We start from the raw sequence: 6,000 nt of genomic DNA on the forward strand, positions 1-6,000 counted from the left end.
TGTTCGTTTCGGAAAGAAGGGAAAGTTGTCACCTCGCTTCATAGGGCCTTTCGAAATTTTGGACAAAATAGGAGAAGTGGCGTACCGTTTGGCTCTACAGCCTCAACTGGCTGGAGTGCATAATGTTTTCCACGTCTCTATGCTACGGAAATACGAGCCACACCCTTCTCACATCATCAATTGGGAGGAAATTAATCTTGATGAAGACGTGACATTTGAAGAAAAGCCTGTCAAGATTTTAGATCGTCGCAAGAAGAAATTACGAGGCAAAACTATACCATTGGTTCGAGTTCTCTGGAGACATCGTGGGACGGAAGAGTCAACGTGGGAGCGAGAAGATATGATACGTATCAATTACCCTTAACTATTCGAGTCTAAAGGTACGAATTAATTTCGAGGACGAAATTTTCTTTTAGGAGGGTAGATTGTGAAAACCCATCTTTTAATTATTCTTTAAAGAAAATTTATTAATTAATTTTGTCTACAGTCTATCTGAATTATACATTAGTGTAAAAGTTAGTTTTAAATTGACTCAAATCAATCACTAACAAGACATTATTAAGAATAATAATTTTGTGGGTGTTCAATATTTGTTGTTTATAAATTATTTTAATTATGATTCAATATAATAACTATTCTTACTAAATACCTTAGTTAAAAATCTTAGTGCGTCAATTTTCAGAAACCCACACAAAAAAAAATATATATATATATATATATATACAAACAAACAAACCATGGGCAAACAACCCATAGTTCCTACCAAACCCACCATCCTTTATAAAATTTAGGGAAGAACTTATAAAAATTAGAGAAAGTTTGCTCTTAGAAATTGGAGAAAGGGAATGGAATGTTTTTGAGGAAATAAAATAATGGAAAGAATGAGAGGGAGAGAGAGATGTCTTCAATATTTATATGCATGCAAGCCTTCCTTGTGCATGCAAGCATCCGGTGACAAAGAAAAAAAAAAAAAGAAAAAAAAAAAGAAGAGAGAAATCCCCAAAGCCACCAAGCTTGGTGTTAGGAGAGGAAGAAGAGTAGGAGATTAAAGAAGCCAAAATTCTCAACCATTTTGTCACTCTATTACTAAGTAAGAAAACCCTCTCAACCCTCTCATTTTGTTTTTATATAATTGAAAATTTTCAGATTACGTACATTTGATACATTGTCTGAAACTGTGTTGAGAATAATCTGTCTTGAATCTGCCAGCATGTTACCCGAATTTTTAGACAATTTTATACTCAGAATCTCGAGATGATTTCTTCTATAAAGTTGTTTATAATGATGTCTAGTTTATCTAGAAATTTTTGGAAACAATTTTTGAGCTTTCTACGAATTTATACAAAATTTTAACTAAATCTGAAACTGTGTTGAGAATAATCTGTCTTGAATCTGCCAGCATGTTACCCGAATTTTTAGACACTTTTATACTCCGAATTTCGAGATGATTTCTTCTATAAAGTTGTTGATAATGATGTCTAGTTTATCTAGAAATTTTTGGAAATAATTTTTGAGCTTTCTACGAATTTATACAAAATTTTAACTAAATCTGAAACTGTGTTGAGAATAATCTGTCTTGAATCTGCCAGCATGTTACCCGAATTTTTAGACAATTTTATACTCAGAATTTCGAGATGATTTCTTCTATAAAGTTGTTGATAATGATGTCTAGTTTATCTAGAAATTTTTGGAAATAATTTTTGAGCTTTCTACGAATTTATACAAAATTTTAACTAAATCTGAAACTGTGTTGAGAATAATCTGTCTTGAATCTGCCAGCATGTTACCCGAATTTTTAGACAATTTTATACTCCGAATTTCGAGATGATTTCTTCTATAAAGTTGTTGATAATGATGTCTAGTTTATCTAGAAATTTTTGGAAATAATTTTTGAGCTTTCTACGAATTTATACAAATTTTTAACTAAATCTGAAACTGTGTTGAGAATAATCTGTCTTGAATCTGCCAGCATGTTACCCGAATTTTTAGACAATTTTGTACTCCGAATTTCGAGATGATTTCTTCTACAAAGTTGTTGATAATGATGTCTAGTTTATTCAGAAATTTTTGGAAACAATTTTTGAGCTTTCTACAAATTTATACAAATTTCTAACTGAATCTGAAACTGTGAGACAGATTTTACCATGTATTTGAAAATTTATTTAAAATTCTATACTAAACCAAATCTGGTAATTTCTTACTAGAAGATGAAATTTGAGAAGTCTAGTTTCATAATAAATCCTTAGATTATGGGTTTGATCTATAAATTTAAGCATGGAGTTAAAATAAGGAAATGTGACAAATCTGTATCATAAACACCCTTGGAATTTGTTTAGAATTATTTATAAGTTATTTTTGGGAAAAGCTTTCTGAAAAATAACCATAACATGTTTATTGAGTATCCTGTAGATCGATATGAATTTTAGAGTTGTATAAGTAATGTATTTATAATTTTATTTGCAAGATATATACTCTGAAAATTTTCTGGACAGAATAAAATCACCACTTTAATATTATGCTAGTCTAATTTTGTAAATCAAAAATTTGTGCATGTGTGTGTTTAGGGTTTAATTCTTGTATCTAAGTTATTATTTCATACCATGGTTTAAATAAATTGTTTATTTAAATTCTGTACTTTTATTTAGTATTGTGTGACACATGCAATATTTTATGATTGGGAATTTTAATGAGTTGTATAACATTACTTGTGATTAAAAATTTGGAGTTATTTGTGATTAATATCAAAATTAACTGAAATGATTAACGACATATACAAAGTTAACAATTGACGGTTAATACCAGTTGTTCGGGGTGAGTCTTGGTTTAAAGACTGTACGGAATTAAGAGTTGACGGTTAACACCGGTTGTTCAGGGTGAGCCCTGGTTTGAGAATTCTCACGTAAATTGTGTTGCGAAACTCTAAGATGGCACGGGACTTATTTGAACCATTTTCGGTATTCGGTTTTGGAATAAGGGTGGATGTGCAGGTGGCACACAGGGAGGTTGCTTACCCCTGGCAGACCGTTTCCTTGGGGCAGACCACGGATGCCACTACTTGGGTATATAACTCCGGACGTGGGCATCCCTGGTAGTTACGGTTGGTAACACTTAAATATTTGACCAAGGGAGGGTTTCAAATTAACCGTTGCTATGCTTAGTGGTTGGTGAGTTAAATCTCTTTGGTGAGATTTCGAGTGTCACCTAAATTATTAAAATTATTGAAACTATTCTAATGGTTGTAATTTCTGTGTATAATTATATTGTTATCTCATGTTTAGAATATTATTATTTGTCTCTTAAAAAGAATGGTAGGATGGTTACGTTTTCTTACTGTGTTGCAAAACTCATGGCATATATTTTGTTGCCCTGGCGTTTCATGCCAGATTATGTTGAAGAAGGGACTGAGGCTGAAATTGGAGCTGCTGCCAATATCGAACCTTGGCTGACTTAGAGTCAATATTTTGTCGGAATAAAATCCTGTTATCCCTTGTATTAGGATTTAACTATGTTGTGACGTTGTGTGTGAACTTGTAGTTTTATTTTGTCGTTGGACTTTGGCTTTGTAAGAACTTAAAAGTTCCTAATTAGTAGTTAAAACTTTATCTAGCAAGTTATTGTTATTTAAATCTTATGATGTAAAAAAAAAAAAATTGGGGCGTCACAATGACCCTTTCTATCGATAAATTATCAAGTCAATCAATAATTTAAGTAATTTTATTATTTATAGAAAAGTAGTTAGGAACTTTATTTTTTTCTGTTAATCCTATTAAATAAAAAATTCTTATAAGAGATATTTGTAATTTTTCAAATCACATAGGATAATCCGTATTTTAAGTAAAGCACAGGGGGTGTATTTGTAATTTTTCCTTTCATTTTCTTTCTTTCCTTCTTTTTGTGGGTGTAAGTCTACCTATTTAATCTTTTGCACATTAAAATAAAGAAGCCGCTAATCCCACTTTATTTTGTTCTAAATATATTATTTTTTTATTTTTATTATACATAGTTACATTAATACCTTTAAAATTTTGGTTATTTTAGAAAGTGTATTTTGTATGAAAGAGTATTAATATAATTATGTATAATAAAGAAAAAAATATGTATTTATACCGCACTGATTTAGTGCTCTAAAATGATAGCACTAATGACAGCTCTAATGAGTTGGTAGTGCAATAAAAAAAATAAAAAAATAAAAGCCTAATTATCACATTAGTGGTGGGATCCATATGATATCACGTCATTAATAATATATTAGTAGTGTTGAATTAATTGTTTGAAACATTTTTCTTAATGTAAAATGAGAAGAGAATAGCAACTCTCTAAAATAAATAAATAAAACCTTTTTTAAAGGATTGACGCTATTAAATATAGCACACAGCGGTGGCCTAGTGAATGTTAAATATGATGTAATATAACATAGTTTCTCACCTTTTCTTCTTTCGTTTGTTTTTTTGGGGGAGAGAATTGCAACACAGTGAGACAAATAAAAAAATTACAGAAATATATATAGTGCAAGTGATTCTATGATGAGGGTATAAGTGTATGATGTTGTACGCCTTCATATTTGTGTAAAAAAAAAAAATTCTATCCCATGGATGTAATTCCCCCATTTTTTTCCCTTTTTTTTTGACTTATATTTTTTAAATTTTATTTAAGTTTCTAATCTTAAAAATAAAATAAAAAAACTTTAATTCAAAATTTATTTTGATTCCCATTTTTCAATTATAACAATTAAGTTCTTAAACTTTACATGTGTTTCACATGATAAACACATAAATATATTTTAGGGGCATTTTAAAAAACAACAATGCTAAGTAACTCAAAATTTTGTGATTCAAATGGCTCAAATCACTTAAAACGTCGTCGTTTTGACAGATTTTGAGTGTAAAACACCGTCGTTTTGACAGATTTGAGCCATTTGAGTCACAAAATTTTGAACTACCAAACATTTTCCTTTAAAAAAAATATATTATAAGTCAAGTTATACTTTCTATCCTATATTTTTTTGTGCGTAAGTTCTACTTTAATTCCTTCTTTTTAACTTTAACTCAGTATACAGTAAAACACAAATTAAAATCTAAGGTCATGTTGGATTCATAAAATTAATAGTGAAGTATTAATAATCATATTAAATTAGTGTAGTATTCACTATTTAATTGGATTAATAATCTCACCCCTACCCCATTATTAATAATTCTACAAATTTGTTGGATTAATTATCTATTAGATTAATAATCCTAAACCAAAATATTAAAACAAATATAGGATAATTGAGTCTACGGATTAATAATTACAATTTCATATTTTAATCTATCTAATCAAACATGTCCTAAAAATTTTATTATAATTAAAAAATAAATGACCAAAAACCTCCTGGGGCACCACAAACAAACTACCGACACCAGTGACGGACGACGGTTCTTGAGGGGTGGCCCCAAAACTCGAACGTGGGACCTTAGGGTGTCCACAAAAGGCTTACCTACTATTTTTCTTTTTTGGATTTTTTTTTAATGTTCTTTTTTTTGGATATATCTTACCCACTAAGCCATCTGTTGGTGTTAAGCCTCCTTTCCTTTTTCAAATAAATCTGTGTTTGGAATATGAATTTTTGTAAGAATTTAAATAAATAAAAAAAAGAAATGAAAATATAAGTAAAATATGAGTAAAATATAATTATATTTTATTTATATTTTACACACTTTTTTATTATTTTTTTTAAATTCCTATCCAAATCTATACTTCAAACATGGGTTAGTGCTGTAAGGGCTAGTGGGAGTTGATCCCATGCCTATTTTGATGATTTAAGTTATTTATATTGTAAGATTTGTTAGGTAATTGGACATTCATTGCCCCCATGATCAAGTCTTAATTATTTTTAAAAAATTATCAAAAGAATAAAAATAAATGTAGTTTTGTTATGGAATTACATATGTCTAATTAATCTAAACATAAATGTGATTTTGAAAGTGAAATAATCTTACATGTAATTTCTATCTCGCACAT

The sequence above is a fragment of the Camellia sinensis genome, chromosome 12 (genome assembly GCF_055761805.1).
Source record: "Camellia sinensis isolate YWXY chromosome 12, ASM5576180v1, whole genome shotgun sequence".
Taxonomy (NCBI): Eukaryota; Viridiplantae; Streptophyta; class Magnoliopsida; order Ericales; family Theaceae; genus Camellia; species Camellia sinensis.